Below are 16,925 nucleotides of genomic sequence, written 5' to 3' on the forward strand. Positions count from 1 at the left end.
CGCCACTGTTTCAGCAGACAGGAGGATCATCTCCGCCACTAAATTTGAATCATTATGTCTGAGATGTCTGAGTTGCTAAAGTTACGCAGCTAAAAGCGAGTCAAAAATTCCCCTCCATTACTTAATGACAGCTTAGCAGTAGAGCTTTACTCTTGGACATAATGTACTGTACACCTTCTTTTTTTGGGATCACGGCAGATCAAAAGAAAATATTTCACACATAAATATAAGTAGATGGATATTTATCATTTTAACACCAAAGAGTCTTAGTGAAAATAGTCAACAATACGTTGCGGTGTCCTTTAAAGCGTCATAGACAGTAGCCGTTCATCTAAATCCCGCAGGTTTCTTGCAGAAACTGCATTCCGTAAGTATCTCCTCCTTAGTTAGCTTTGGAGAGCTTTTCCTTCGCTTTATCAGTGAGGACCTGTGTCTTATCATGACTAATGCTGGAAATTCCTCCCTGAGATAAGTAAAGGAGCTTAGGATTACCCTCTTGACTGAACATTGGAAAAGAGAGGGAGAGACGGAGTACGCACTACATGTTTGTGTGTACGTGTGTGTGTGCGAGAGAGGGAAAAGCAGAGTGTGTCTGAAGACGAGAGAGGAAGAGAACTGAGGAGGGGGTTCAGCTGGCTCCTCTGTATATTTTCTCAGTCGTGAGGCAACCTCACCATTAGTGTCAGACACTCAGATTATCCAACCAACGGAACAGGGATAAGTGGATTGATGAGGTGCTTCCATAGTCCCCGGCTGCTACAATGGAAACCGGGCCCGCACTCCTGAAGCAGCTATTTTCCTCAAGGAAGGGCAAAAATAATGAGCTACTTAACCAGACCGTTCACTGCATTCCTGTCATATTACAGCTGGCTTGTTTGTTTATCCCAGACAGATCTATATTTCACTTTTTTAATTGAATTACTTTGATACAGACTAAAAGCCCTCAGCCTAATAACATGCCAATTACAATGAAGACCTACTTAGAATAAATATGAATATAATTCAGCAATTTATTGCTTTAAATACAGGGAGGGCCCGGCTCCCTTGACACCCATTGATTAATAATTGGTGCGGCAGTCTTAAAGGGCAATTAAGGGGAGCAATTTCAGATCTTCACTTAGAAGTTAAAATGCCATTTGTCAGGGACAATGGGTGCTCCTTACCTCTCCGGCTCTAGATCAACAACTAAATCAAATAGATATTCCCTGACATAATGTATGCCCATGTTGAAGATATCGGACATTATGATTTTTGAATTGATAGACTGGCGGAGTTCAGTGGAAATGTTTGTGGTGTGCCCTGTGATTACCTCCTGGCAATCTATTTTGAGCACTCTGCTTGATGATGCCGCACATTTGCATTTCTTTGCCATTTGCATGGATATGCTCTCAAAATCCATACGGTAATGAATCCTCACATTCTCAATTTATTAATGGAGCGCGGGCTTTGCAGCTTGTCCAAATCTAGTAACATATGTTCTCTAAATATGCATTGATTTATTTTGGCCTCTGATAAATTATTCTCAAAAAGCAAAGTCTGTGCATTGGCTACTTAAGTAATGACCTGTCTTCAGAGGAGTGTTCACTCACTGGCTACTCGTAAACATAACATATCGGTAACCATATGGACTGATTACTGTAGCTCTATTAGAAGCATTGCAGTTGCTTTGCTTGCTGCAGCAATACAGTTTATTTTTATTGACCACGTTATTTTGAGAAAATGGCTCATATCAGCTAAAACATGTTTGTCACTTTTGGATGTCAGATTTAGCAGCCCTTCAATTAGTGCAACTGAACAAATTAGGCTGTAAAATAGTTGATTTGTATGGCAGTTCTGCTTATCTATGCTAGGCATTAGATCAGGGACTTATTAACACATGACACTGCAATCGAATGCAGCTAACATAACCTAAATATGGCCTCAAGGCTTTATTTTGTGAATAAACAAAAAAGAGGTTCATCGTGTCATTCCAGTTGAGGATAAAGTGATGTTTCATATGAAATCAGTTATTCTTAAGAAAGTTAAATAACACAGTTATATATCTCATCCTGTGTCTGACAGCGGATATATTGGCGAGGATTTAGGACATTTATGTCTTATAAATAAAATTCAACCATTTGGAAAAATACGGTTGGCTGCTTTACACAGTGAGCATTATAAATACAAGAGTTAATCATTCTTCCGCTGCAGTCTGTAGTTTGTTTAAGACTCGCCCCATTCACAGCATGTTAAAGATAGCAGCAATAACAATTTTATTGGCTCTCGATGGTTAACAGCTCCCTTGTCCTCGAGCTATGGAGGATGAAGGAGACGAACTGTGCGAAAACTACCAAAGTGCATATAAAAGTTAACCACTTACCTTCTATAAATAGTAAACTTCTCCTGCTTTTTTTTCTCACACCGGTAGTGAACTTGGAAACCTCTAAAGTGGGTAATTTATTCTTCATGAGTTAACGGCAAAGTAAACAGCAGTGCGAGCTCCGGTCTGCCCTGGAAAAACAGCCCATATAAGAGTGGTTGGCCTTCATTATGTGACTCAAGTGTAGAGTTCATGACCAAATGATTGATCTAATCAGAGAAAGAGCCTTTACGGTAAACACAGCACATTGTGAGTGAAGGTTTTATATCAGCAGCGAAAATTTCCTTTATAAATAAATGAAACGATACACCATCACATTTTAAAATGAAGACCTCTCACTTGTATCCATAAATTGTGCACGTAGTGGAATAGGAGCTGTACATAAGGTCATATTGTACACTACCCACACTTTTGCTCCAAATGTAGTTTTATTATAACAAATGACATCAATTTTTTGACAATTAAGGAAGAATGGAGAGTAATACTAAACAGTAGCTGGTGTTAATGTTCTGCAATGATGTTTTACAGCTTTTCAGGCTTATTGTGCCTGAACATTACTTATGGGATCACACACAAATGTCCTAAAATGTTATATTCCCAAATTATACTATATTTGTAAAGAGAAATTAGAGCTGCAGGTTGAAGTCTAATTTTATTTTTCTTCTGATTCTTCAATGTGTTGTTGTCTCTAATTTGGCTCTGATAATTATAAGACTGGTGGCGGTCGACTGAAAACCGAAACCAAAACAAAAAAAACCTGGAAACAGTCATGACATAGACCGATATACCTAACCACTTCCTCTGCCCCGTACCTCAGTAGCAGTAAATGGATCCCTCTCCTCGTTCCTCTGACCTTGTGTTTTGACCCACTAGGCTCAGCTGTTAAACCCAACACCTATTGGATATCGCACAAGTCCTTAACAACCTTCCCAAGGCCGTGATAGGAGAATTATCATGCACATAACCATAATTCTGATTCCATCGTTTGGAGCAGTGTTGTGGTTTAGCAGGTGGGAGCGAGATGTTTGACCTTGTTTAAACCCATAAATCTAATCTCATCATCCATCATCCAGTCAATTATTTGTCATTTGTGTTGTGATCAACTGCTTCGGGGGATGAGTTGTGTCGCAGGTTTCCCCAACAGTCAATCTCAGCTTTCTCTGTGGGGACTCAATCAGCTTACTGCCATGCGATACACTCGTTGTCCTACTAGGAAAGTGGACTGGACAGTGCTGCTATAATCTAGTTAGGACCCTAAACAAGACATTATTTACTTTCTGGTCAGAGCTCTCGTCTGGAAAGCCTCTCTTTGAGCAGATGCTTTCATGTTTTATAAAGCATCCTATTGAAGGTTGGATATGACCACATGACCAGAAGAACTTACACAATAAAAAAAAAGAGACATTTAAAGCAATTGTTTCAATTAATGCGACAACTCTGACTTTAGCGTTGTAATTTGTGGGGTTTCAAAACGCCAGATCTCCAGCCTCACTCCAGTAAATGTCATACCTATCGTATCAACATTTCCGTGATATCGCTTTTAATTGCATTTCAACGTATACAAGGATGAAACCACTGGATACTTTTAACAAGGGGCCATGGTGTTTCAACATATGCAAGAGTGAAACCACTGGATATTATGAACCAGATGTCGGCACATCCTCCAGTCATGCTAGTGGCAACAAAATCACATATTTTCGAGGCGACTTGGGACAATTTCCAGGCTGGTTGTGGCAACAGAACCAGGTAAAGCCAGAACTTGTCCAACAAAGTACCTTTTGTCCTTAAACCCAAACCAGAAGACAGTCGCTATATAAAAGAAGGTAAAGTCTCAGCATGTACGTGGTTTGCATATGTATGTTGCCAATATTTATTCTGACAATTGGATTGCTAAATTTCTTTTCTTTTCCTTTGTTTTATTTTTGTCAAAAGTGTTTCTAAGGATTAAAAGTAAAATGTTAATCTTTTCAAAACTGACACCTGGAACACTTCATCCTCACCACCATAACGGAGGAACTATAAAAAATGGATCTGAATCAGCCTTTGGAGGGATTATGCCAATGAAGAATTGTCAGTCCTCCAGTTCTACAGAAACTTTTTGTCTGCACTACCAGAATGATTTGCTGACATTTTAGTGAAGGGCTTTGAGCGCAGTGGTTTGAAGGGCGATGGGAAACAAGGCATTAAGGGGGGAATACAAACTGAATTGTCCTAATGCTCAGGTGTAAGATAGGGTAAGTTATACAAATGCTGAAGTTGAGTTCGGTTTTCCTTTTTAATTCCCCCTTTATCTTTGTTCTGCCCTGGACTGCCTCTTGGCTTCCAGTCTGTCACAGTGAAGGGGCATAATGGGCCTGAGAAGATCAACCCATCTAAAGAGGGATTTGGAACCTTTCACCTCCGAGAAATCCAGGCTGGGGGAAGCTCCGGGGTTCATAAATGTGCAGAAGTGCACATTTTCTCGAGGTGTTAATACCCCTACCTGCTCTTGTCTCGGAAAAAAAGCTCATGAAAATGTAAAGGAAGGAATGGATTCAGTTTTTCTCTTTGGAATTTAAAACTACGTCTGATTCAAATAAAATGAACTCCGAATGATAGACAGTATGCAGCCTCAACAATAAGGCTAGTTTGGATCATTGGCTAACATCGCATGGCTTTTTATCAGATTACTTTTAACAAGCGTTTTATTGAATATTTTGTCAATTTAATCAGATGGGCTATGATACACTCCCTCAGAACAGAATGGGTCTCCCATTCTTTTTCGGTGCAGTAAAAATCCATAAAGCCCATAGAGAGGCTAAAGGCATGCGAGCCTTAAAAACATTACCAGCATCAGATTGTAGCTGAGAACCTACATGGGGAATGATGTTATGTTATGAAGGATTGATCAGTGTGTTGCTTGAAATAATTAGCAATGATTTTCTTTTTTGTGTGTGTTTGCGAGCGAGTGAGTGTTTGTGTCACCGTATCTGGCTAGCATGGATTTGTTTACTTCTTCTTTTTATTCGCCTCATGTGTTTGATTGAGAGTCTTTGAAAAAACAAAAAAATATGTATAAGCTCCGCAGGCACTACCAGACAGATAATATTGTTAATGATAATTTTTATTTGTGTGAATAAATAAACCCTGTTTTATTTAATTCTTCTGGGTTTCTGCCTTTGTACTATAAGATATATTAAATTTGACCAAACTGAAGCCTACCTCTTCATCATTTCAAAACTGCCTATATAAGAGTGAGGGCAGCTTGTGGCTCCTCTGCTTTAGATAAAGGGTAAACATGCGCCATGTACTCATTAATTTTTAGCAAAACCTTGTTGTGCTTTAGGATTCCATCCACACAGAAAATATCAGAATCTACAAAACCACGCTCCAGAGGGAATAGCACCCCAGATATACACAGGGTATATTTTTGTGTCTGTTTATTTTGATTAAAGCAGGAGAAAACTATGATACTGACAATCATTAATCACTATATACTAATTACCAGAAGATTCTTTCATGTTCAGCTCAAAGATGTTGGGAAATTAACTCCCCTGTCATTTGCTGGGATGTTCAAGGCAAAGGGACAAACAAACCCTAATAAGGTCTGTCCCTTTTCAAAGAGGACTAGCCATGTAAACACACTGCACTTCTTCCTACTAGGTGCTAGGACCATTTGGTGATATCGAGCTGTATATATTAAGGAGGAAATGAGCCTAATTATTGGGTTGCCTGTACTGTTTGAACCGAAAGCAAGAAATATGTACAATTCTGGCACAAAATCATGTATTGTGACAGGCGGAAACATAACTGATACTGTGTGTCGTGAGTGAGCGGTTCACATATACCTGAATAAATCTGATCTTCCTCTGTCCGATGCAATAGGCCGGGCAAATGCATTTATGAAATAAGCCCTGATTTGTTGGCCGCATTTGGCAGATAGCCAAAGGCAACAAAGCAACATAAGCAAAGGTCGTAATGTTGTTTACTGAGACTCAATCAAATAAGAAATGACAAACCACACTGTCCGATTCTAAAAATTACACTGAACATTACTGTTAAATTGTCTTTATTGTTTGTTTGAGTTCCTTCTATGGGGTTGGGATATTTTTATTTTTATTTTATTTTTTTGCACGAGGACTGGTTCTTGATGGCCTGAAGCATCTTTGTTTTTGTTGATGATTCGAGGCCGAGAAGTTAAGAGTGGAAGGAGTGCAGCCGTCTAAAAATTGCTGTGTATTTGTACAAATGATTCACAAGTTGTTCGTGTCATAATTTGAGCTTCCCCCCCTCTTGTCAAAACTTGATGCATGAGTCAGTTTCCTCTGAGCGTTGTGAAAACATCTTGTGTTTTTGAAAAGCTAACCGAGTTATGAGATACAATGCGGAGAACATGAGATTTGGCCCCGGCACTAACACAGTATCAGCCGGGCTTTGGTGCGAGCAACAATAGCGGGGCCCTCCACAATATCAAATTTTAGAATCAGGAGTTTATGAGCAAAGCTTTCGGTGGACAAGAGGACCTCGGGGCCTTATAGCCTGAAGAAAGGCAATTACTTGTATAGGTATTATTGTGTGATGGATCCTATTTGTTGGTGACCTGAGAAACATGCAGTACAATACACAATGTCTGTGGAAGCTAGTAGGCATGCCGGTGAAGCGGTGCATTTTGTTATCAGAGTTCAGTTTGGAAGAGAATGGAGAACAAGCAAGACAAGATAGGACGCAAGAAGCAACGATTTATAATGTAAAAAGTTGGCAGAAACAGAAGCGATTAGATTAATTCTTTGTTTAACTCACCTGAAGACAGCACACATGACTCACAGAGACAGAAAAAAAGGCTTGTGTTTTTCCCAAACTTTGTACATTTAGGGAAAATATCCAGGGTTTAAATTTAGTTACTTATGATGTGGAATATGAGAGTCTGTGCAGCTCTTGACATCATACCCTGAATAGGAATAAAAGTCAGAGAAAATGACACCAGCGGGAGCATTTCAACCTCTCCCCTGTTAATCTGGAATATGGCCGACACATTTTATTGTCAGAGACTGAATCATAGCTTGCACAGGTGATTCACTTTTAGTGGACCTTTACAGCCCTTAATTAAAAGTAGCATTTTGGGCAATTAAATAATCAAAAGGGCGAACACTAATACACAGGAGGTCATTTATGACCCATGATATTGAGATATCAAATGACCCAGGAAATCAATAGCCACATTTGTTTAATAATATTGCAGGAAGTTCAAGGTGGCGACGTGGAGCAGATGGAGGCAATAAGAGAGCCGAGCAACAGCTGAAACAAACCAGAGACATCTTGCCAGAGAGCTGCCGTCACTTTTCAACACATTGGATCAGGCAAGACAAGGGCAGCCCCCACAGGGGGGGCCTAATGCTCACTCTTCTCTTGAACCTTTCATTTCTCTTCATCACAAAGCAGGGAGCACTGGTTTCTGTCATGCAGATGGCTGTTTACTCTACTGTAGCATGCTCCACAGCAGTTAGCACAGACATGTAAATGGCCCACTTGAATAGTGAGACTTTGAGGATATAATAGAATATAATATACTAAGTAAATGTGATATCTATTCTATTGTCTCTTTTTGTATGTTAAAGGTTTACTATGTAGTTCTGGGGAAGACATTTTAATCAGAAGAGAAAGATCTTCATTAACTGATTTTTTTATGATCCAAGAAACTAAATGAACAAACTCTTTGCCACCTATCTAGCTCCAAACCATGTTACCTTATTTTCCTAACAGCTTGTTTATTCAGTTTTGGATTAAATACAAATTTCTGAGTTTGTAATATTACCTTATCAATACTGTAAATATTACAATTCTAATTTTGTATTTCTTCTCCAAAACTACATAGTGCCCCTTTATTAATATATTTGTTATGTTAGATATATATGGTATAATTAGCAGAGCCATGTCTGTTAACCACCATGTCATCATCTACATATTCACACCTGACCAATTATAATATATGTTATACTTTCTATGGTTGTCAGATGCACTGTAAAATATTTCCAGTCGCGAATTCACAATAACACCTTTCTAACACAATGATGTATAATCTACAAGCTGTCTGGAGATTTCTACCAGAGCAGACAAGTACATCCTTCTCTCTGTCACATGTTTTACACCACCTTTTCCCCAACCAGTCCATCCGCTCTCATCCAGGGCCATCTCTGTCATTGTACAGTATATGTAATATGTCCCAACAGAGCACCTGGGGAAGTAGCCATGCTAACACCTGGGACACACGCACACGCGCATGCACACAAACACACACACACGCACACACAGATTCTCCCATCAGCTCTCGAGGTCCTGCTGGATAGATAGAATAACACCCCATGGAGCTGCTCCGACACCACCTGGGTCCCCCCTCTCTCTCCCGCTCTCTCTCTCTCTTCCTGTACCATCCCTCTGCAACATGGTCGTGTCACTGCCAATCAGGCCTTCCTGTCACTGCACTGTGGTGTGCGTGTATGTAAGGCAATTGCACCGCCTCACCCCTGGAGTGGACACGGAGAGGCAGAGAGTGATGGAGGCTGCCACCTAACAGCCTCTAATAGCACCTGACACAGCGTTACACACAGCTACGATCCCTGCGCCGCCCAGCTGAGTTTGGGTTAGGACAGGACAGGCGAGGGAGGTGGGGGTTGGGCTTGTTGGGGGGGGGGGGGGTGAAGAAGACAGGGGTTTGGGTGGGGTGTATGTGCCTGAGGAAAGACAGCATTGGATATGAGACCCGTGGATGTCAGGGAGTGTGTGGATCCCTGAGATTAATACAGTTTCATTGCTCCCCATCAGTTCTATTTGATAATACAGCGGCATTAAAAAGAAATTAAATACAAGTTGCAGAATCTGTAACCACATTTGGGCCTTCTTTACGCTGCTCCCTTCAATGATACCCAATTTTTTCTTTAATTCCACTGGATGTTGTGTGTTCTTCACTCTCGCTACAAATCCACATTAGAGGATTAACCCTAATCCAAGCCTAAACCCTAACCCTAACCCAAATAATTCACCTCATCCTGTATGACTTTTTCTAACATACTCAAACTTTTCTTTTTTTTTTGCCTGCTCCCCAGGATGAAGCCATTCGTCCTGTACACTTCAAACGGGGGAGGATGCGGGGCTTAAGTGAAGATGATCCATGCTGCCTGTCTTTCCATGCCAACTGACACTGCTGGTGACCCCCGAGCAGATGTTCCTTGTAATAATCTGCAGTTGAGAGAGGCATGCGCGCCAGGTGGAGATCCCGGGGTCCACTCCCAAACGATTTTCCCCTTATAAAACAAAAGGAGCTTTGAGGTATCGGCTTTCGGCGACACAAAGATCGGGGTGTAAGGGCCTGCGGAGGGGAGTACTTTTAATACAATTAGAGGTCTTTAGAGACAGGCAGCAGGGCCAGGCGAGGCAAACAGGGCACTGGCTGACTGACCGGCTGACTTGGCAAGACAAAGACGAGGATGTTTAGACGGCCGCAAACAGGCTTTTAAAATGACACGAGGTGCACTGTCGCGGCTGGTGTTGAGGTAAGAGGAAATAAAGAGGCGGAAATGAGAAGATATGCCCTAATATCTGGATCTGGTTTTTGTTTGGGAGGGTGGGGGAGATACGGAGAAGGGGGGGGGGGGGGGGGGGCTGCCTGGGCAGGAGGGAGAGAGTCAGTAAGTCAAAGACAGGAGAGAGAGACTAGGGGACTGGAGCCGCCTGAGCCAAAGTCCCCTAAGCAAGGGCACAGCTCCTGTTACCGCCTGCTAATGGAGTGGGGCTATTTCAGTAGCATTGATTGACTGCTTTCTTCCTCTGAGCGAGCAACTTTCTCATATCTGGGGGAAAATGGATCATAAGCACCCCGGCAGACGAGAGCAGGCTGGTGGAGAGGAGAGGATGATGTTGGTGGCACGAACACCCCCTCTGTCTTCTCCCCTCACCCTCACCCTCGCTCTCTCCCTCTCTCCCCCCCCCCCCCCTCCCGCTCTGTTCGACTGTCTGGTAGCTTAGCAGTGGAGGTGGGGGCGGACGAAGGGAGGGCGGGGGGCGGGGGTATTGGAGGTGCAGCAGGGAAGCCGCTGTGAAATTCCTCCCAAAACCTTTAGGGGGTGCAGTCATTCCACCTTGAAACCAGAACGAGCCCCCCTCTGCTTTGTCATAACTGTCAAACGCAAATCCTTCCTGGTTGATTGTTTTCATTGTGGGGAGAAGGGGGTAAGGGCTGACAGATTTCCTGAATAAGAAATGGGACAGGATATGAGAATTTATCTGACAGGTATACACGGCTGATTTGATACCAGTGTGGAGCTGGATAAGCAGGTCACAGCCAGTTTCGGTACCAAATTAATGATGGGTACTAATTAATTTGACAGGGCGGGATGAGCAAGGGCAACGTGGAGCACTAACCTCACCGCTGCCGATGAAAGGATGGCCTCCGTCTTGATTAGAGTTTTACTCTCGAAATGAACAAGCGGCTGACATTCATAATTTGCGCAACTAGAACGTGTTCATCTTCAGCCAAATTTTACATTCATTCACTTAAAAAATGGCGTCCAAAATAAACACCTTGCATTAAATTTTTAAAATCACATTCTTTCTCAAAAAAAAAAGAAGAAAAAAAAAATATCTAAATCGCACCTCAAATTGGCCATTACACAAAAATAAATACAGCAGCCCCGGCCCTCACCACTGTCTTTAAACATCTGCTAATCTGCTTTCATTGACTTTCCCAGCCCGAGGCATGCAGCTGAATGTGTGTGTGTGTGTGTGTGGGTGGGTGTGTGTGTGTACGCGCCTAGATCTGTGGTGAATGCCTAATTATCTGATTATATATGTTTATTCTAATTCATCTCTCTGGAGGGCCGCGCGAAGGCACGGAGAAACCGGGCACCGCACACACCAGCTATAAGTGGCACGAGGAAACTCCCCTCACCTCTTCACTTGCTGTTTAGCTCCCCGCACAACATCCGCTCGCACATTCATAATCTGTCATTTAAGTCATAATACGTGTATCTGTTTCATCCGCAAAACCGCTCCGCAATCTCCACAGAGTGTTTGACCCTTGACGACGCTCAACACGGAAGATACAAGACGCTTTTTATTGCAGTAAGTAAATACAAAAATATTATGTAGGATGTGTTTGATGAGATTCGAATTCGACATATATTTTGGTTTCCGAACAAATTTGTTCTCTTTTGTTGAAAGAAGTTCCCCTCAAATAATACATTTACATAATTTGAGTTTGGTTATTTCAACTGTATTTTCCACCAACTGTCACGTGTAACTTTCTTTATTCCGACGTAAATAAATTCAGGAGAAAAAAATAAATAAAATAACAGGGAAATGTGATTAAGTTTCAACAATGTGAAGTGGGGGCAAGGCAAAATAAACTCTCAAAAGAAAGCAGCCTGCATGTGGTGGACTATATGAAAATGTGAGTGAAAAGCCATCAAAAACATTTTCCCTGAAGTTGAAATTGTATTTTTATAAGCTCAGACATCCACAGCCAATAGCTGTGGTGATTTTGATAAACCAGTTAGCAAGTGTGGATCAAGCCATTCAAGATTTCAAAGGTGTGTCTTTGAGCTCGGGCCTTTACCCCTTTCAGTAAACTTTTCCTCTTTTATTTCCTCTTCACTTTTTTACTATAAGGCATTAATGTTGCAAAAAAAAAAAAAAAAAAAAAAGAATAAAAAAAAACCTATGCATTTTGGTTTCAGCTGCTGTGGCTTTTAAATATGGGCCCCCTCTGAATATGCGCTGTTCTTATCCTGCACATTTGAGAGGGACGTGCTTAATAGGCTTCAACTACCATTGCCTTTGATCAAGTTTAAAGAGGAGCAAAAAGGGGTCTGTAGCTAATGCTGATCCCCATGGCTTTCTTCACACCCCGTGTGCTCTTTCTCCTGTACATGCATGCACACAGGAACACACACACACACACACACACACACACACGTAGTCACACACATAAGCATGCAACTCGCCCCCGACCCTCGAACAGGAGCACTCTCTCCCACACACGTATAACCCCACCAACCGTGAGGCTACAAATAGCTAACCAAGGTGACTCTATCGATCTCCAAACAACAGCGAGAGACACACAGAAAGAGAGGGTGAGAGAGACACTGCGAACGAGGGGGGAGAGAAGTGTGTTTCTGAACGAAGAGACGGTCGTGGGTTAACATTTTTGTTTCCTGTTCATCACCATTGTTGAATACAGTCATGTAATAAAACAGCCTCCATCTCTGTGATCAGGAGTCGTGTTGAAATGTTGTCTTTTAGCGCTTGAGAGCTGATTTGATCCTTCTTTGCATGATTCCCCACACAAAGTCATTACTTGGCATGTTGTGATGCTGTTGTAAGTATAGAAACATATGTCAGAGTGGCTGACATACCTGTAAATGCAGCAAATGACTACACTGTCAATAAAATGTGGTATTGTATTATTTCAACAGTCCATTCAGCATACTTGATAAAGTTAATCTGAAATCCTGCCGGGCAGAGAGAGTGAATGCCGCTGGGCGTTAGCTCGCTGCTTACTTTACTTCTTCATTTATGTTTCATCGAGTTTAATGCACAATCAACAAAATAAAAAGCACTGTCCCCCTCCTGACTAAATGGCCATTTTGTCAATTTGAGTCCACATTATACAACGACCCGCAGAGAAAAATACAAGACATCATGCTCATCTGGGAGTAAATCAATAGTAACCTGCTCTTCCCGGGACATACTTTAGTTTAGGTCAGCACTTGATTCTTCAAACATGTAAATTGATTGTCTGTCGGACATTGAAAATTGCTTTAATGGTCCTCTTTACAAATGTGGTTTGTATTGATTGCGTTAGATTTTGAATTTCACCCAGGCACAAATATTTCTCCCTTTCCTTCAGAGGACACCACAGATGATTGCTGGGAATATGCTGACCAGATGTTTAGTGTTGGTGCTTTTATTCTGGCACTGGACGGGTAATCATATAGTTAAATAACGATTTGTTAAAGAAGTTAAAGAAAAAAAAAAGCTATTTTAAAGTGTACCTAAGATTTGACCATTTTCTTTATAATATATTAAAATAAAGGTATACTGTAATTTGTGCTTTACAAATTTTAAATCTGGCTCTCTGAAAGTAAAGTTAATCAACAATTATTTAAAAATAAAATTACATTCTACTTGTGAATGGAATTTAAAAACCTAATGTGAAAATGTTTCAATCTGTTCTCGGGAATTGTATGTATTTTGATTTGAATTACTGTGTTGTATTATTTCAGTTCGTGCTCTGATCTTTATCCGAACAAATGGTCGATCTTAATTGAACATGTTTGCTTGAACTCACGAGCAAATGTGAAGTTTTTCACAAGTCAACATTCCTTTCGTAAACAACATGAAAATAAAAGACAGGGCTTTTTACCACAGCAGGATTTCATGGTCTGTGTTATGTGTTTGCTCCCATTACAGTCCGCTCTCTTCCATCACTGTTCTATTTAAAGTGCTTTGGTCTACTGTACTGGCCCGCGCTGATCTTTGCTGCCGAGTTGTGTGCTGCTGTGTTCTGAATCATTCCATGAGATGGAACCGGAGGAGGAGAGACGCAGAGCGAAAGAAACGGAGAGCGAGTGACGGGGTGAGAGGGAGAGACAGGGGAAGAAGAGAGTCTCCAGGGGAAGTGAATGGTTGGAATGCGCGTTGAGGCTCAGTGAATGAGCTGCACGCTGGGCTGGGGGGTACTGGAGGTATTGTGTCGAGGCAGCAGGGGTCACAGTGGCTGTGACTGACACCAAAACAACATTTCATGGCAGACGACACTGGTTAAAGGCCGTGGCCAGGCCTCTACCCGCCGACCACACCTTGAGTATCAGCAACCATTTCTTTTTATGGTGAATTCTGTGTGATTGGCTTTGGTGGCTTTTTCTTTCCTTTTTTTCCCCATACATTTCTTTTTTTTTTTCTTTTTGCTTGGACCAACAGAAGAAACGTTGCTTGTCGGGATGGTGTTGCTCTACCAGGGCTCTGAAAGACGCCTACTGAAACTATAATTCTGAAAATGTGCATTCCTTTTTAAAAAGAGCTCTCTGTTGGAGGTGGGAGGGGATGTTTGCTTCTTATTCAAGTTAGTTTGTTACAAAAATAGCTTAACATATAAACTGTGATATCTATTTTAAATGTATCTGTGCTGCATCCATTTCACATGTAGCCCACTGTACCTTGGACAAAACCAAAAAGGAGGAAAAATGTAATCAGGGCATTGTTAAAAAGGTATTTTCTTTTCTTTCTTTTTTTTTTTTTTTACATTTTTACAAACCTGGCAGATGCAGTTTTTTTTTTTTTTTTGGCTATCTTTGAGCATAAAAAGCATCTGGCAATGTGCATGTGCAACTCACATTTATTTGCATGCATTTTGTTGTTCTGTTTAAAGGGGCACTATGTAGTCTTGGAGAAGAAAATTCAAACTCAAAATTGTAATATTCACAAAGTTAATGAGGTGATAATGCAAACTCAGAAATATTCATTTCTTTCCATAACTGAATAAACCAGCTGTTCTCAGAGGAACATAGGGTTCCCAGAGCGCTGTTTGAAACTAGAAAGGTGGCAGGGTCTGCCACATATAAACAAAGCAAAAACAACATTGTGTTGTCCTGCAAGGTCGGTTTGTTTATTCAGTTGATTCAGTCATGAAAACGATTATTTTGTTTATTTAGGCACACAAAATCAGTCAATTGTGATATTTCTCTTCTTAATAAAATGTCTTTCCCAAAACTACATAGTACTCTATCCTTCAAAAGCAATTAAAAAGTTGCTATTGCTGCTGTTTTCTGTAAAAAGATACTGTAGTCTTACTTCATGGGCACAGGAATCATGTTGTACTGTGTTCCAGTTTGCCCGTGAGCCTCGATAAACCACCACGGTGATATGCCTGTCAATTACAAAAATCATCTGTAAGTGGACTACATGTTCCCGAGCAGCAGCCACGGGGCAGGACTGTGCTTAGCAAGAAGACGACTGAAAAACTACGCCGCTGCACTTCCTCTCTCTCGACCTCAAAGTTTTTTTCATTGCTTCCTATCCACTTATCATTTCCCTTTAATAGCAAACTAGCCGGCTGATAGCATAATTAGGCAGCTAACATCTCTTTTAGGAGCCTATTGAGCATTCTAATTAGCAGCAGATTAATGGGCAGTGAAGGCTCAGCTCCACACCACCAACACCAGCGACCCACTGTTACCTTCAGCTGCGCACCGCCCAGGGGCGAGGAAGAGGGGTGAAGTGGGGGTTGCGGTTAGGGAGCGCAGTGTGTATGTGTGTGTGTGTGTGTGCATTTGGGGGTTGTAAGTGAACGTGATGTGTGAGGGGTTTTTGATATTGTTTTAATAGTTGGCACTGAGAAAGGAAGGGTTTGAGGGCCTGTGCGTGAGGTGCACAGTGCGGGGCTAGGTCAAGGATCTTGTGTGTGTGTGTGTGTGTGCGTGCGCGAGGGTGTGTGTGTGTTTTTGCAGGGAGTCTACCTCCAGGTCCTATACAGACATTGTGAGGCATTGAAAGTCTCGCCCTGGGGGTGCCCGAGCACTAATTCTAATTATCACCAGATTACAGAGATAATGGGAGACCCCGCTGTCAAGAATCTAACACCTCTCTCTCAGACCCTTTCACTCCTGCTCTTTCCCCCCTCATATGGCCATTTTACAGCCCAGCAGTCACTAGGGTTGCCTGGTAAATGCGAGAGAGGGAGAGTGTTCGGGGAGAGAATGAGGTGCAGAGAGAGTAGTTTTCAGAGTATTAGAGAGGGAGAGCGGGTGAGGAGATTGAAAGAGGACCAGAATTGACAGGAGGGTGAACGTGAGTGAAAAGGGAGTTAAGGAGAGAGTTAGAAAGAGATAGAGAGCGATTTAGTGATAAAGAGAGACGGCAAGGTGAGAGGGATAGGTAAGCACTGCGGAGACAGGGGAGGAGAAATCTCCCTCCTCTACCTTTCTAACTTGCCGCAGACACATCAGAATGCCAGCAGGCCTGTCAGTTCGGTGCCATCCGCCGATTCACCAGCTCAGCCAGACGTGTTAGGCCTCTCTGTGGCCACTTTCTGGCTCTATTTAGCTGGTTTTATTAACTTTGAATGACCACTTTTTAGCCTTTTAGCCATTTAAATGGACAGAAGGAGAACAAGGGCATTCAGAATTCAAAACATTGTTTTCAAACCTAAAAAGTCCAAGGCATGACCTAGCAAGTTCTGCTACAAGGAGAACCCTCGACTTATCTGCTGATGTCTTATTTGTGTCACGAATGAAACCTCATGTACACTTGCAATTGACTTGACAAAGTTTTTGTGTTATCTGATATTTCAAGATGCTTAAGCTTGATAAAATAGTCACCTAACAACACTTGGGGTCTTATAAATGGCCCGAAAATAACTATAGACAAGTGGACTTAAAGGTGCAATGTGTAACAATTCTAGTTTAGAATATGAAAAAATTGACTCAAATTACACACAGAATGTGAAAAGATAAGAGTTTTGACGATATGTCGAAGAAATATACATGATGTGTTGCAGAGATATCTACTGACTTTGCTATCCAGCTAACCTCATGCA

This window comes from Sparus aurata, chromosome 17 (genome assembly GCF_900880675.1).
Source record: "Sparus aurata chromosome 17, fSpaAur1.1, whole genome shotgun sequence".
NCBI lineage: Eukaryota > Metazoa > Chordata > Actinopteri > Spariformes > Sparidae > Sparus > Sparus aurata.